At 41.1% G+C, this 17819-nt stretch overlaps 1 pseudogene across 1 annotated transcript; it reads left to right on the top strand.

Moving 5' to 3' along the window:
- The first annotated feature begins 873 nt into the window (after window positions 1-873).
- LOC113176552 (forkhead box protein I3 pseudogene) lies at window positions 874-6192 on the top strand (annotated as a pseudogene). Its single transcript, XR_013344320.1, has 2 exons — window positions 874-1039; window positions 4337-6192. The product of XR_013344320.1 is annotated as a forkhead box protein I3 pseudogene (transcript).
- The last annotated feature ends 11627 nt before the right edge of the window (window positions 6193-17819 follow it).

The following is a 17819-nucleotide window of genomic DNA, read 5'->3' as shown; positions in this document are numbered from 1 at the left end:
AGAAAGAGAGAGAGAAAGGGAAATAAAGGGAGAGGAAATTTCATCAAAATAGAGAACATATCAGTAAAGCCAATGAAGGTGAATGAGGGAAAGAAGGGACAGTAAAAGGGAAAAAACTGTGGAATGAATCTGACCAACCTTGACATGAGCATACACAGATGTGGCCCTGTGGGTCTCAGCATCAGGTGTATCCATGGACACCAATGAAAAAAACAAAACAAAGTGAAGTATAAATGGATTGAAGACGGATGGCTGGAGTGGAGGGAGGCGAGTGGGGGTAGCACAGGGCAAGTGCTGGGGACTGATTTGGAGCAGGCTGTGTTTCATGCTTCTGTGATTATTTCAGGGTGTATCATTGTGTTTTATATAACTAAAAAGAATAAAATGAATATATCTGTATATGTGTACGTAGAACTCAGTGTTCCAATTTCCTGTTATTCAAATGTATGTAAAAACTGGGAATCATAAAACAACTTGTTTGAATATTAATCAGGTATAAATAAAATTTCAAGCTATTGAAACAATGGAAAGAATATTTTCCTTATAGTGTAAAAGACATGCTAATTCCGTATTTTTTTAAAAAAAAATACCTGTTAAAAATGGTCATTGCTATCATTTAACCACCTGCATGGGGTGAAACCAACAAATTAAAGAGCCCAGAGGCCTACCCTCTCCAAAGTTGACTAGATTTGAGATAAATTCGTTTAATTTTCTCAGTCAAGGGCTCATCACAGTGCTTTCTCTGCACTTCAGATGAACAGATCATAAAAACTGATGAGTCTTGCCTTTGCTTGGCACAGTCTGGAGCCCCTTGCTATTCATAGTTAGCACGTCCTGTTCTGCATCTGATTCTGACATGGTCATCAGCAGCTCGGGGCTTAGTTCCTGCTCAGCCTGGAAGGAGCCATGGAGGTCAACGGCAGAGGGAATTGGCTTTGTTGTGCTGGGTGTGCAGACCAGGGAGGCCAAGCCAGGACGGTGCAGGACCATATGGAGGACCATGCAGACTGCATTTCCATGGGACATGCCCCAGCCAATGGTTAGTGTGAGTTTTCTGGACTGGACTTCTCCTGCCTTCAGATTTTTCCTGTGTTGCAAAGCAAATGTCCTCTCCCCAAGGTTAAAGAAGTTTTGCTGACAGTTGTGATGATTTTCTTTCGTGTTCTGCAGTAGTCTTTTGGTGAGCGTGCTTTCTAGATCAGTCTTGGTGTTCTTGGGTTTGTATTGACAGTTACCACTTGAGAGACTCCAGGATGTTTGAAGCAGTCTTGGGGCTAAGCAGATGTGTTTCATCAACCTAGCCCCTTAAGGGACTGATGCTAGTGACTCTCTGAGTCTCTTTCTTACTCAAAATTTCTTATCTTCAAGTTCATATATGACATCACCTATGGACTTACAGGGTTCCTGAAACTATATAGATCGTGTGTGTATCATGGCATTATATATATATTTTTTGTTCCCAAAGTATCCCTAGGCTTTCACTGAGTTTTCTAAGTGATTTATAGCTTCTCCCCATCCCCAAAACGCTTAAGACCATCTGTGATTATGCTATTAGATGAAGATTCTAGTGGTACACAATTCCCAGGGTGGTTATGGTGATAAATTAGAATGGACAAAATCACAGGAAGAACATCTGGTGCATGTACATGTTAGTTTCAATGAGGGGATCAGATAGGGGTCAAAATTATTCTGAAAACAAGAGATATAGTGTATGCAATTAAGATGAACTCTGAATGGATGTACTGCCAATCACATAGTAACTGGCAGCATCCTGCATCACTTGAAACAACCAAAATTAACAACAAAACAAAGCAAACTTGAACAATGCTGGAGAAAAATGTGACCCTACTAAATTATATTTATGTTATTTGATGCAGCAAAGGAATTTCCAAAACCAATATTCATACATACCATTTTGTATATACATGTTTTTTTTTACCTTCTACAATGACTTTGGAACCAAACTACCACAAAAAGATGTCTGCTGCACTTTTCTGCACACAGAACTATTCTAGAAACATCTCATAGAATTAACATTCCTCAAAACACACTTTGGAAAACTGATTTTGTTATATAAAGTCAACATTCAAATTGAATGTTCATTATCAATTTTGAGTGATACCATGCTGAAATTATAATATGATTAAATTTCATATAATTGCGTTTTAATTTCAAAAAGTTGAAGCTGTAAACTGTAAGGATGTATTTACTAGGATTACAAAATATTATCTCAAATTAGAAGATTCATTACACTCAAAGGAAAGTCATAGCACAGATTCAAGAGAGAAGATAAAATTGTCAAAAGATATGATATACATTCAAGACATTCCTATAACAAAAAGGTTAATTCTAATACCAGGTATAAAAATGCTTTTTAAATTCAATCAAATAAATTAAGTAAATAATAGTGTGATAGTAGGAGCAAATGTGACTCCATTTTGTTTTATGACTTCATCCTGTAAAACAACCATGCCAAGTAGAAGAGTCATGACTGGGGCAAGATGTTCTTTTCCTTTTGCTATAGAAACCTTTAAGAACATGGAACTACCTAATGGGGTATTGTTTCTGTAACTAGGGTAACGGGCTCTGTTTCTGTAACTGGGGTGACTGGGCTAACTGATTGGTTAGGCTTCCCCCCCCCTGATTGCACTGTCCGGCTTCTGTAACCTGGCTTGCTTGCATTGGCTAGACCCCCTGAATATCCCTTTGGGGGTTTTCAGGCTTATAAGGAGTGCCCTTGCAATTGTTTGGGGCTGATCAGCTTTATGTTCTGGTCAGCCGCCACCGGTGTGCTTCAATAAAGGCTTGATTCGATTATATGTGAGTGGTCTGGAAGTCAGTTTATGAAGCCCCTGAACAAAGCTTTAACTATAACATTAGTACCCATAAGAGTTCACTTTATTTTTTTCCATAGCCATAATCTAAATTTGCAATTTAATTTTCTCTCCTACAATGCCTATTCCTAAATGGTATTATAACGCTCTTTCTAAATCACAGGTCTTCTCATATTGTCCTCATAATCAAACACTTGCAGTGGCTTCCCATTGTACATTCAGTTAAGTCTGACCCCTTCAAAACCATTTAATATAATCCATAGTCAGACATCAACCAATATCCATATTGGTATCCCTCAGCTCCCTTTGACACACTCTGATTTCCAACAAAAATTTCTGAGATTCTAACATGATTTATGCACTATGGTAAGTTGTAAAATATTCTGTTTCAAGCCAGGTATAGTGGAGCACACCCATAATTCCTGGGTATTCAGGAGACTGAGGCAGTAAGTTTTAATATCTTAAAAATTCAAATAATCAGAAAATTATGCCAAAAAATAAAATCATGTCAAAAGTTTTATTCATAATTCAGATCAACATTTTCAAACATCTATTCTGCTTCAGGATATTACCAAAGTAATTTTGGACAAAATTGAAAATATCAAATTGCAAGAAAATTCCCGTTACTTTTCATTTTAAAATGAAATTTACCCTTTTACATTTGGAAAGTCCAGATGTAGCAAAAGTTTTCTTTTAAAAGGTCGGGGGAAAATTGAGAGCAGCCTTTCCATGTTACAAGCACAGGCCTTAGGCTAAGGGCCAGTAAATCTTCCCAAAGGGTCCAGGGCTTGGAATTGGCCAGTTAGGGTTTGTCCGCCGCCTTTTCTCTCTGGTCGCGGAGTGTCTGCTCCCACTCCAGGACCTCTCAGGCTTCTGTCCATTGTGGTGAGGTCTCAACCACCCGCAAAGCAGTTGCCCAAGGCGCTACCCACGGCCGCTGTCAGGGCGTCCTCTGCCCTCCCTGGGCTGGAAGGGGCTGACAGCCTCCGCTGCGCTCCGGCGCCGCCCTTCCCACCACCGTGCCTGTCCTCTGCGGTGGCCTCGCCTGAGCCGGACAGTCTGGGCTAGGAGACCTGGCAGCGCAGGGTCCGGGCCCCGCAGGGCTCCACCAGACTCAGCCGCCGGGTCCTGGAGAGCATGAGGCAGCCGTGCTTTACAGTCTGGCCCCGCCATGTGCAGCCACAGGGGGGCTCCCGGGAGTGGCTGCGCTTTTCCCATCGGGATCACTGCTGGACCTCAAAACAGACACTGGAAATTCCCGTTACTTAATTTAAATTTCTTATGTCAGATTCAGATTGTGGCCTCAATGCCTTTCCAGAAAGTACAGTACGTAGTCTTCTGGCGCTGGGTGCAGAGCGCTTTCCCAGCATGCACAAGGCACCTGGTTCCATTCCCAGCACCAAACAAGCCAAAGTTCTTGGGTGCCTAGTAGGTCATTTTACATTTAACCAGTTACTCTAATATTCAACAAATTTTCTTTTTCCTGTGATCTGTTTAATTAGTGGGCTCTGAGTTCAAGTCTCCAACTGAAGGTGTGTTTTATTCAAACTCCATCCGCAACCTTCTGCACGTGTTGAAGGATGAGCTGGATTAACAGGAAACCTTGATCCAACATAGACGGTCTGTTCATGACGTATAAACTGCCCAGAGTTACTTCCACAGAAAATCCTCTTTCACAGCTGGGCTGGCTGTCCTTCGCCACCCGGGAGGACCTAATGAAGATGTGCGGCCGCCCTACTCATACTCGTGGCTCATCGCCACAGCCATCCACAGCGCGCAGGAGGACAACCTCACATTCGCCACATCTACCAGCTCCTGGCCGTCAGCTTCCCTTTGTACCAGTGCAGCAAGGCTGGCTGGCAGAACTCCATTCGCCACAACTTGTAGCTCAAGGAATGCTTCAAGAAGGTGCCCCGCGACGAGGACGACCCAGGGAAAGGTAATTACTGGACTCTGGATCCAAACTGCAACATGATGATGACAATAGAAACTTCCGTCGGAAGCGAAAGAAGCGTTCTGAGGCCAGCGGCAGCTCTGTGGCAACTGCAGGGACTTCCAAGTCAGAACACCTGTCCAGGATTGCGGACTGGAGTGGGTGGCACACCGGAGGGACACCCACCTCCTCAGTGTTGTGGCCAGTCGCTCGAGACTGAGGGCTCCAAGAATCCCGTGTCCCCTCAGGGGTCCCGGTGCTGGCCTCTGGCTCCTGTCTTAGCGCCTTCTTCAGCAGCCTTGGCACCGTTAGCGTCTGCAGCAGAGGGAACATCAAGCGCGCAGGCCCAGTAGCTACTATCTGGGGGTCCAAGGCGCTCAGCTGCCCTCAAGCAGTGCCTTCCCCCGCGACCTCCACCACTGAGGCCTTCGCAGACACCGTCGCTGAGCACCAGTAATGGCAGCAGTCAGTGATCTTCCTACAGCCCCTTCCCTACCAGCACCCCTGGGCGCCAGAGCAGCCCCTTCAGTAGACCCCTGTACAACTTCGGCATGGTCAACATCTATCCCTGGGAGGCCTCTGAGGTGTAGGGCCATGCTTCTCAGGTTTTCATAGCACATCTGAGGTCGCTGCAGTGCAGATTCCCAGTGCTGGGTCTGGGGTGGAGCTGAGATTCTGCGTTTTTCCTGGGTGATCCTGTTACTACAGTGGAGGAACCATGTGGAACAGGGAACTCCTAGAACCCAGCAAGCTTTTACAGATTTCCTGGAGATGAACCTCTGGGGAGAAATCCATCAGCATTCCGATCCAGGTAGCCTGTGAGCCCTGTGAGGGCAGGGACTGGGTCTGTCTAGCTTGTGGCTGTATGCCAGATGGTGGGCTCAGTGGTACTTAGGCAGTTGGAACAAGCCCCGAAGTCGCTAGGTGGGAAACGAAGCAGCTGGCACTTGGAGCAGGTGGTTGGACCCACCAGCCAAAGGCTTGCAGAGCAGCTGTTTGGCTGTCTCCTGTCTAGCAGCTTTCTGATTGTTCTAGAAAAGACAGGTAGTTGGCTCTTTATTATGAGACCTCCAACTTTATGTCTTTGGCCCCCAGTTATGGTTTGTATCAGGTGTGCCCACGGGAAGCACTACAAATCCCAGCTCACAGGTCATTTCTGGTACTCGCAAAGTACTAATTGCAATAAAACCGTGCAGTCAGGCAGCCTGGGCACCAATCTTTAGCCCACGGAATCCTCACCTTGTAGGAGTGGTGGAGGAGAGCCCTGTCCCACGCTTGCTTTCCATGCAATGGATGTGGAATTCTGAGATAAGAAATGACTTGCCCAAGGTCCCAGAGAGGAAATGGTGGAGCTGGGCCCTGGCTCCAGAGCTGGTGCTGGTAACCTGTACCCTTGCTGCTAAAACAAACTGCATCATCTGCAGACATAAGTAAGTAGGCATAGCAGAAGCTGGATCTCGCTCTACCAAAGACTCTGGTTGAAATAGCAATCCCTGGTGATATTCCCCTGAGCAGGAAAGGGGGACACCCACCAGCTCTGCCTCACTCCTGCTGCCTAAGTTCAAGGTCTGCAGTGACTGCTTAATCAGTTGATGACATCCTGTCCCTCTTAGCTCCTGTCCTGGGTATTTCATTTCTTAACAAAGTATTGTTAAAATTTTATTAAAAATAGTTTTAAAATGGAATTTCATAGTTTTTAATATGGTTTGTATCAGTGTGCGGCCATTTGTGGTCAAAAATTTTAAAAATAATAAATGCTTTTATTATCTTAACACTCCCTCTCACTTCTTGGAGGCATTTTCCCTGAATAACTCTCATGGTCACCCTCCCAGTGCCTAGCAGAGACCTGGTACATTACATGGCAAACATTGGGCCATTATTTGTTGAATAGCAAGTTATTTAAAAAGTGTTAATTAAAAATGAATGGTTAGGGGCTGGGGTTGTGGCTCAGCGGTAGAGCACTCACCTAGCATGTGTGAGGCCCTGGGCTGGATCCTCAGCACCACATAAAAATAAATAAATAAATAAATATTTAAAAAATAAGCGGTTGTTGGATTTATGGGAACAGCATTCCACTCAGATGGAGATAGCATCCAATGAGTTACCTTTGTGTCATATTTTTAGACTTTGATGTGAGCATGTTTTAGACTGGGGTTTGGAATTTTTTAGAAACAGAATCACATGCATATTATAAAAAATACTCCAACCAAACAAACAAAAAGCCTTTTCCCTATGTAATAGGGAAAAGCAGAATATTATCTTTAAGATAAAATATTTTAAAAATCTTTATTTTGAAATAGGATGTGGAAAAAAATCATTATGATTATGTCATCATTACTTTTTAACCATTATGCAGAAAGACAACCAAAAAGACTAGCTACTCTCCTACTGTGTGTACAGAAAACTGTTTCTAAGGATATTTTGAATGTGAGCAAGCATATGAACTTTTATAAATATTGTTTCTAGCACAATTCTATATTTATAAATTTATAATGTGAACAAGAACAGCAAAGAAACAAAAATTATAGGAAAGTAAACTGCATGCTGAGAAGGATCACATGAAACAAACTCTAAGTGGGATTAAAAAAAAAAAGAAAGAAAACCCTCTGTCATGTTGTGCAATACTATGATCAGGTCTTCTCAATTTATAAAATACATGAAAATATATTAAGAATGTAATATATATATGTATATAAAATGTAATATATATATTCTTATATATAAGAATGTAATGTATGTGTATTACATTCTTAATATATTTTCATGTATATAGTACATATAGTATATATTTATGAAAATATATAAAATGTTATTTATTTTTTGCAGTATTGGAGATTCAACCCAGGGCCTTGTGCATGCTAGGCTCCACCACTAAACTACATTGGTGGCCCATTTTAAAATTTTAAGAAGAGTCTCCTAAATTGTCCAGGCTGGCCTTGAACTTGTGATGCTTCTGCCTTAGCCTCTCCAGTAGCTGGTATTACAGGTGTACACCACTGTACCTAACTCAATTATATATTTTTTGATAGTTTAATCTATTTTATAGAAAAGAGAAATAGATTGCTTGAGATCAATGTAATTGAAATCATGAAAGAAAACTCTCTTGCCCAGCAAAATGAAATATGGCTTGGGATCTTTGAGCCATGGAAGACTCTCCTTGCCTCCTTCCTACCCTAACACACACCCAGAGTCACTACATAGCTGGGTAGGGAAGACTCAAAACTTTTCTCCAGATTTTTTAAAAATTTGGAATTCAAAAAAGTATTTTGAATTTCTTTTCCATTTTTTCGTAGTAAAATACAAAACACAAAATTTACCATCTTAACAGTTTAAGTGTATAGATCAGTGTCATTAAATACATCTATAATATTGTGCAGCAATCACAACCATCCCATTCATGATTTCCCCACATGATTTACTGAAGAGGTTATCCTTTCCTATGGTGTGTATTATCAGGACCCTGTCAAAGATGACTTGACCATATTTGCATTGCTTTCTTTTGGGGCTTTCTACTCTGTTACATTGTTCTATTTGTATATATTTATGCCAGTGCCATACTTTTGTTATAATTATTGCTCACTTTGTAATATACAGTTGACCCTTTGTATCTTTGAATTCTGCATCTGCATTTTCAACCACTCACAAATTGAAAGTGTTAAAAATTTTGAATCTTTTTGGGACTGGCTTATTTCACTTAGCATGACATTCTCCAGTTCCATCCATTTACTAGCAAATGCCATAATTTTGTTCTTATTTATGGCTGAATAGTATTATTCCATTATGTCTCTCTCTCTCTCTCTCTCTCTCTCTCTCTCTCTATATATATATATATATATATATATATATATAATCACATTATCTTTATTCATTCGTCTGTTGTAGGCTACCTATGTTGGTTCCACAGCTTGGCTGCTATGAATTGAGCTGCTATAAACATTGAAAACCAAAAGCAGAATATTTTCTTTGATATGTGGATGCTAACCTACAACAAGAGAGGGGAAGATTAGAAGTTCATCAGACTAGACAAAGGGGACTGAAGGGAAGGGAGGAGGGCTGGTAATGGGAAAGATAGTTGAATGAATGGGACACAACTTTCCTATCCTCATATCCTCATATATGAATAATACATGACCAATGTAACTCCACAGCAAGTACAACCACAATAACTAAAACAAGTTATAGTTATTTTATGTATGTATAATATTTCAAAATATACTCTACTGTCATGTAAAAAATAATAAAAATGTTAAAAAAGCTAACCCCCCAAAAAAAACCCATTTGTCACTAAAATGATATAAACAATTTTATTCCTAATTAGCATAAAGTAGGCTAGTATATGTAACACCTTAGAAAAGATGCCTACTTGATATTCATTTTTGACAAATGAAATCAATCCAAAATATTTCAAGGTAAAAAATTTTAAAATTAAATTAAAAAATTGTTTTTATTCATGCTAAAAAATTACATCTTTACAAGATATACACAGACTTTTTTCTTGTCATTATTCTCTAAACAACATAACAATTATTTACATAGCATTTACATTGTATTGGGTATTGTTAGTAATCTAGATATGATTCATATATATAGGAGGATGTGCATAAGCTGTATACAAATACTATGCCTGTAAAGGGCAGGAGCATCCCATGGATTGTGGTATACATGGGAGGTCCAGGAGCCAGTCCCCCATGGATACCAAGGGATGATTGTAGTTTGAAATCAGGAAGTTGATGCCTCCAACTCTATTCTCTCTTCTTAAGATTGCTTTATTTATTTATGGTCCCATATAGATTTCAAGATTTTCTATTTCTGTTAAAAATCCTGTTGGAATTTTAATTGGGATTAAACTCAATCCCAATATGGCCATTATGATGATATTAATTTTTTCTAAGTTGTCAACATGAGATATCTTTCCATTTATTTATGTCTTCTTCAACTTATTTAGTCAACATCTTGAAGTTTTCAGCATACATATCTTTCATCTCATTGGTCAAATTTTTTCCCAGATGTGAAAATTAGTATGGCCTTCTCTAGGTCCTTGGGGAGAGCTCCTGCTGGTTTCCTGGATGGGTCTCTGCCCTGGCAGACTGGCTCCAGACTTCAGCAGAGAGAAGATAGAACTGAGTTACAGTGGTTATAGCATTGCTTCAGCTGAGATGAAGGCCTGTTTCTGAGAGCACAGGTGGGCATACTACCTGCTGGTTTCCTGGGCAGGCAAGGGCTACCTCTGGACTACAGCTGAGCAAGTCTGGAACTGGGACATGGTGGTCTAGTCTGACCACAGTTGGCTGGCCTGCCTCCAGGAGCATGGATATATTTGTGTCCCTGTCAATCCCTGGTGAGCAAAACAACTTGTTCCTGGTCTGTGGCTGGGGTGGGGGTTGGAGCCAACTTGTAGGGATGGAGCTATTTGAGGCCCTGTTAAGGGACAGAGCTGCCTACTGGCTGCCTCTGTGGACACAGACATGACTTCCAGTGGGTCCCTTGTTGGTCAGGGTTGCTCTCAGACTGCAGCTAAGGCAGATAGGGGCTGGGGCTAAATTACAGGACTGCTTCAGGATACGCAGTTGAAACTGAGGTTGGCAGGCTAGTCACTCAAGAGTGAGCATGACCCCTCCTAGAACCCTTGGCAATGGTGCTGGTAGTAGAACTGAGGTCAAGAGGGCCTGTTGTTCAATGTGCAGGGATTCAGGCTGTTACTGGGTCCACAGCCAGAACAACATTTGGCAGGCCTGCCACTTGGATGTGAACCTGTCCTTTCTAAATGGTGTCCCTCTGTCTTGGATTCCATAACCTACAACATGCAGTTCCAAAAGGGCACTTTCATTTGTAGATGGCTGCCAAATTCTAGCTGCTATGGGTGGGACATGAATAGGTCACTTGTGGTCCACTATCTTGCTGATATTACTCTTCTTTTATTCCAGAACTGGGGATTTAACTCTGGTGCTCTATGACTGAGCTACAGTCTCATCCAATTTTACTTTTTTAAAAAATATTTATTTATTTTTTTTAGTTGTAGTTGGACACAATACCTCTGTATTTATTTATTTATTTTTATGTGATGCTGAGGATCGACTCTAGGGCCTCGCACATACTAGGCAAGTGCTCTACCACTGAGCCACAACCCCAGCCCCCAATTTTACTTTTTATTTTGAGATTAGGGTATCTTGAAGTTGCCCAGGTTGGCCTCAGACTTGCAATCCTGCTGTGACAGTTTCCTGAGTAGCTGAGATCATAGGCTTGTGCCACTGTGCCTGGCTTCATATTACTCTTCTTGAACTACTACTTATTAGTGGGAAAATTTCATATAGCTTTTATGAATATATGAATGGCTAAATTACATGGTTAAATTATATTTTGCATGTATTTCTCTGATTGAGATGGATATAAAATTTCCTATACATTTTATTTTTTAATTTGTGTATAGTTTTAAAAACACCCTAATTTAATATGAACAAACTTATTCTTCCAATCAACACTTCTCTCTCTCTCTCTCTCTCTCTCTCTCTCTCTCTGTCACACACACACACACACACACACACACACACACACACATCTGCTGTGAGGCTTTGAGTGCACTTACCTGAAAATGATCTGTAGGTTCAATATTTTTGGTTTGTTAGAGATGCTATTTAAAAAATACCACAAACTGGGCGGCTTAAACAGTAGAAAATGATTTTCTCATCATTCTGGAAGCTGAAAGCACAAGATCAGGCATTGGTAGCTTTCATTTCTAAGGTCTCTCTCATAGGTTCACAGATGGCCGCCTTTCTTACTCTGCACTCACATAGCTTTTTCTCTCTGTAGGTCTCCCTGGTGTGTCTGTCAAAATTTCCTCTTTTTGTAAGGACATCAGTCAGATTGGGTTAGGACCCTCCCTAACATCCTCATTCTAACTTATCCTCCTCTTTAAAAGTGTTCAAATATAGTCCCTGTCTGAAGTACTGGGGGCCAGAACTTTATAACATTTGAGGGCACATAATTTGAATATAGCAAATATATATTTTCTAGTTTTAGCTATTCTGGCATTTATTCTTCTTAGTGTTCTGAGTTTCCTGGACCTATAGTCTGGTGTCTGACATTAATTTAGGGAAATTTTTAGTCATTTTGCTTCAACTTATCAGTATTATTATTCTTATTTCTGGTGTTACTAATGATTGAACCCAGGACACTCTACCGCTGAGTTATATCCACTGTCCTTTTATTAGTTTGTTCTTCATTTTAAGATAGTATCTCCCTCAGTTGTCCAGGCTGTCCTATGATGCTTCTGCCTCAGTTTCCTGAGTAGCAGGGATTATGAGTGTGTGCCACCACCCTGAGCAATTTTTATTATCAGGCTTTTTTCCCTTTTTCAGTTTTGAAATTTTCTGCTGATATATTCTCAAGCTTTCTGGTCTTTCCCTTCATCAAGTCTGATCTACTGTCAATCCAATGAAAGGCAGTTCTTAATTCTGATAGAGTATTTTGACATCTAGTGTATCTTTTTGCTTTTTCTTTGACTACTCATATCACTGTTTATATTATTCGTTTGTTCTTACATGTTGTCTACTTTTTTTTTTCTTTAGGATCTTTAGCACATATATCACAGCTATCTGAAATTCCTAGTTTGATATTTCTAACATCCCTGCCTCTCTTGGTCTGGCTCTGACACTTGTTCTCTCTCTTCAATCTCTGCTTTTAGTATTCATCATAAAGCTGGTTGTGACTTATAGGGTAAGGAACTAAGGTAGAGATACAGACAGTGATGTGGTTGTGAGAGGTGGGGGAGGGGAGGTGCTATACACTGCTGGGATGAAGTCTCAGGCTTTTAGTGAACCTCTGTCACTGGGTTTGTGTTTTGTAAGAGCTTTCCAGGTTTGTCTTCCTCTCAAGTGGGATAGGAAGGATCAGGTGGGCTGGAGTTGGGCATTTTCTTCTCTCGGATAGTTGTTTACTTGAATAAAACCAGTTTTTTAATTCATGCATGCTGAGGTAGAACATTTACAAAATCAGACATATTTGTTTGCCTCAAATGAAATGACTTGTTTTGGGCCGTTTTGCAAACAGAAGGCTCTGCTCATTGATGCTAAGGCTAGTGCATCTGCTTTTGAATCCGTTCAGAAGGAGGCTCTGGAGTTCCCAAATTAGCATCCTCTAATGATGTATTTCTGAGAGGATCAAAGGTGGAGAAGACTTTTGTAGAGTTTGGATTCTGAGAAGAATGGAGAGAAGTGGGGAGGCTAGAAAGAGCACTGAGACCTGCAAGAAAATGCAAGCAGATTCTGCAGTAAAAACAGGCAACTTCCTCCATCTCCCCCATCAAATCCTTGAAATGAACACAGCTATGTTGAGTATTAGGAAAAATTAATAAATAATATAATTAATATTTACTGAATATTATCTCTGGGTGGGGGGCCATCTCATCTCCAATACCAACCTTACTCTTCAAGAGAGTAATTATTGCTTCATTCCTTCAGCTCTGGGAAGTTGAGGCTAAGAAATAGAAAATGAGCTGGCCAAAGATAACAGCTTCCCAGCTCTGAGCTGGGATGTCCACAAGAAAGCCTTTGCAAGGCAGAATGGCCTGTGGTGCTTGTTGAAAACCCAGGTCCCTGGCCCCCATGCCTCTCATGTCTGACTCAGTAGTTCCCAGATGGGGCCCAGAAATACTTATTTTTAACAAGTTTTTGTGTGATTCTAATGGGCAGCCTGAACATAGCACCTCTCGAGGCAACAGAAACTCTTCAAGCAAGCCAATGTTCAGGGTTGGACAGGCCCACTTTATAAGTATGAGCAGATAGACATGTAGTAGTTTCGATTGAGAAGTTTAGAGAAATTGAAGGAAGCAGTCCTGCAGCTCATCCCCCTGAGGCTGTGATTAGTGGCTGACATTTTCCAAAGGAACCAGGAAGTAGTGTGAGAATGGGAGCAGGGTTTAGGGCATGAGAAATGCTGGTTCTTGGGGTAAATGGGGTTGCCCTAGATGGTACTCAGATGTGTAAGAAAAAGAAAATTGGACAGAATGGATCTATTTTTTTCTGTGGACATTTCCCTGACTCCACACATTGAGACAAGATAGCCTTTCTAATTAACTCTGCCTTTTTGGCCTAAACCCAACTAAGAATGTACATTTCATTTTGTTTGCATGGAGATATGAAAACTGCTAAACTTAGAAGTCAAAGATGGGAATATTTGCTGATCTGGGTAAACAGAGCTAGACAAAAGAGGTAGACTCAGGATTCAGAGGTGGCCTTGGGTGGTATGTGAGTTAGCTTTCCATCACTGGGACAAAGTACCTGAGAAAAGTTACTTAAAGGGAAAAATTTTTATTTTGATTTATAATTTTAAGAGGTTAAAGTCTGTGGTTACTTGGCCCTATTGCTTTGGGCCTCTGACAAATTAGAGCAACATGGCAGGGAGCATGTGATGGATCAAAACTACTTACTTCACGGTGGCCAGAAATCAGAGTAGGAGGGTTGAGAAAGGGGATCTTGGACAAAAGTCAAAATGTACCCTTTAAGGGCTTTCCCCCAATGACATATATCCTTCAAATAGGGCCCACCTCCTGACTAATGTCTCTAGTTACTAGAAGTTTCCATCACCTCCCAATAGCCCACTAAGTTACAAATCCATCATGAATCCTCATAATTCACTTATGACATCATAACCCTTATGATTGAGTCACCTACCCAAGGCCCTAGATCTGATCATTGTTGCACTGGGGAACAAGTCTTCAACACATGGACTTTGGGGAGACATTTAAGATTGAGCATTCCGCCTCCAATCTCCAAAATCTGATGTCCACCTTATTTTGTGACAATGCAAATTGTATTCAGTTCATTTCCAAGAGTTCCTATGAATCAATAGTTCCAACATGGTTCAAACATCCAAGTTCAAAGTCTTCTTTCAAACTCAAGGCAAACTCTCTGATGTGAACCACAAAGAAAGTTAAATACTCCCAAGATACAATGCACAGGCTAAATATCCCCATATCCACAGGAAGGACTAGGAAAGTGATAAGGAGGAACTAGTCCAAAGTAAGACCAGAACCCCATGAGGGCAAACATCAATTCCTGTAACTCTATGTTTGGCATCTGGGTCACATGGTTGCATAATGTGAGCTCAAAAAGAATTCAGCAGCCCTCATCCCTATCACCTTGCAAGACAACTCTCTTGGGCTGGTTATGCAGTCTAACTACAGCTTTTATTGGTTTTATGTTCCTGGCATTTCTGACTAATGTCTCTAATTACTAGTTAGAGAAATTGAAGGAAGCAGTCCTCCAGCTCATCCCCCCGAGACTGTGAATAGTGGCTGACATTTTCCAAAGGAACCAGGAAGTAGTGTGGGAATGGGAGCAGGGTTTAGGGCATGAGAAATGCTGGTTCTCATGGTCTCTATTGTAACTCACTCTTCACTCTTACAGATTCTCTTATCACTCTTTTATTGGCTGTTATTAAGGATTCTGACCATGCCATGCACTGCCTGGCCTCCAAGGCTTTCCTTTGCTATCTTGGTGGAAGCCTCCAGGACCCTGTCACTTGTGCTTTCTCCATATCTATAAAATGAGCACCCTGCAGAAGATGCCAGGGCATGCCACTGGCAGGAGTAATAGTCAGGACCATTTGGAAAGTGGCTGCAGCAGCTACTGAGTTGCCTGGACAGCTGGACCTTGAGGAATGAATCCCCAGGAAACAATTCTTTACACAGCCCTGAGCCAAAAGAGTGCCCTGGGGATTTCTTCCTAACACAAAGTCTTTGAAATGGGTTTAGACTTTTATACACTTGACTAGGATGGAGGAGTATGGCCAGTTCCTGAGAGATCCTCAAAAGTTCTTTTCTATAGTTGCAATTAAAAATAGTTGGTTTCTCTTTAATGGCACTAATCTCTTAAGCAACCACACCCTCCTTGGGCTCAATCTGAAACCTTCTACTTTCTCTTGCCAAACTGCAATGTTTAAAAGTCTTTCTACTCTGTAAACCTGGCTAAAATTAGCTAGCACTACCCACATTACTACTGTGCCTGATCTTATCTATTTATTGTTTCAGATTACTAGTCCTGGGCATGAAAATCTAGCTAACATGTCTGATTACTGTACCTGGTCTGGTTAGTATCTTTGGTTCCTGCTCATTGTATCTGCATATTGTTTCTATGTCCTGTAGCTGAGCTGTCTGGAAATTTTCTTCACCAGATTATTCTGTGACATTGCAACTCAGCCTCACAGAGTTTCCCAACACACAGTTCCTTGCTGGAATGTAACATGAATGAAAATGTTCTATTCCTATTCCTGAGTCCTTGTTTCCATTCAGAACCCCATTGGCACAGTCTTTACTCTTGCATCCCTACCAGCGTTCTGTTCTTTTGAGCCACCACCAGTCACCTATTAAGCTTCACTCACAGAGTTCTAAGATTTTTCTAGCCTGCTTCTCCAAACTTTTCTAAATTCTTCCTGCAACCCAGTTCCAAAGCTTTCTGACATGCATGGTCAGATAAAGTTAGAGCAGTGATCTTATTTCTTTGCCAATGGCTTAGGTTACTGAATCTGGTCACAGTATCAGGAGAATGTCTCTGTTTACTCTACCTGTCACTGTATATGGCTAATGTCTGTGGTTTTTCTATCTGGTTCCAGTATCTCCTTAATGTCTCTAGTACTGTTCCTAGTCCCAGTAGCTTGCTAATATCTCTGTTGACTGTACCTGGTTATGCTATCTGATTATTGTTTCTGTTTACTGTATATGGTCCCTGTAAGTGACTAATGTCTCTGGTATTAGCAAAACTAATGTTTTGCAAATGTCTTTGTTTACTGTGCCTGGCCACAATAACTGACTAATGTCTCTAGTTACTCTAAGTGGCCATGGTACCACGATAATGTCTCTGGTTGCCATATCTGGGTATTGTCTCTGTTTTCTCTACCTAATCTTAGTACTTGGCTAATATCTCTTGTTCCTGGTCCTGGTTGTGCTCTTTGACTAATATCTCTGGTCACTCTACTTGTTCACAGAATCTAACTAATGCATCTGGTTACTCTACCTTGTCCCAGCATCTGGATAGTCTCATCTTATTTTCCTAGTATTATTTCCCAGTATCTAGGGATTATCTCTAACATACCTGATCAAGGTATCTGGCTAATGACTCTAGTTAGTGTACCTTGTCACAGAACCTGTGTTTTATCTCTGATTACTTTAGTATCTGATTATTTCCTCTGGTTACTGTGCCTGATCTCGCAGTCACAATATCTGATTATTTCCTCTGGTTACTGTGCCTGATCTTGCATCTATTTGTTGTTTCAGATTACTAGTCCTAAGCATGAAAATCTAGCTAACATGTCTGATTACTGTACCTGGTCTGGCTAGTGTCTTTGGTTCCTGCTCATTGTATCTGCATATTGTCTCTGTGTCCTGTAGCTGATCATAGTATCTAGGTATTGTCTCTGTGATTGTACCTAGGCACAGTATCTGGACAATGCCACAGTGAGTGTTGTTAGTGTTTTCTTTACCTGGTCCCAGTGTCTCTGTAATATCTTTGGTTACTTTTCATGGTCAGAGTATCTGGGTCACTCTTGTCACTGTGCTGAATAATGGTACCTTTGTACTGTTTCTGTTTATTGTCCATGGGTACTTTGACTGTATTGGTTTGGGCTTCTGGCACGTTAGGACATTATGGCAGGGGGCATGTGCTGGAGCAAAGCTGTTTACCTCATGGTAGCCAGGAAGCAGAAACTAGGAGGGGTGAGAAAGGGAGCCTGGGATAAAATGGCAAAATGCACCCACTAGGGTATTTCTCCAATGACCTATGTTCTCCAACTATACTCCCAGCTTCTGAGGTTTTCACCCTTCCAAATAGCCCATCAAGTTATGAATCCATTGTTAATCTCATAAGCCATCTATGAGATCAGAGTTCTTATGATTCTGTCACCTGCCCAAGGCCACAAATGTGAGCATTGCTGCATTGGGGACCAAGTCTTCAATACATGGGCTTTTGAGGGGCATTGAAGATTCAAAACATAGCTTGGCTGTTGTAAGTTGAGCTACTTTAGATTTTGATGTGGCTGTGTCACTGTAGTATGCTGTTTTC

The sequence above is a fragment of the Urocitellus parryii genome, chromosome 9 (assembly GCF_045843805.1).
Source record: "Urocitellus parryii isolate mUroPar1 chromosome 9, mUroPar1.hap1, whole genome shotgun sequence".
Lineage (NCBI taxonomy): Eukaryota > Metazoa > Chordata > Mammalia > Rodentia > Sciuridae > Urocitellus > Urocitellus parryii.
Note: the sequence above shows the minus strand (reverse complement) of the source record. Positions and strands in the feature narration are given on the sequence as shown.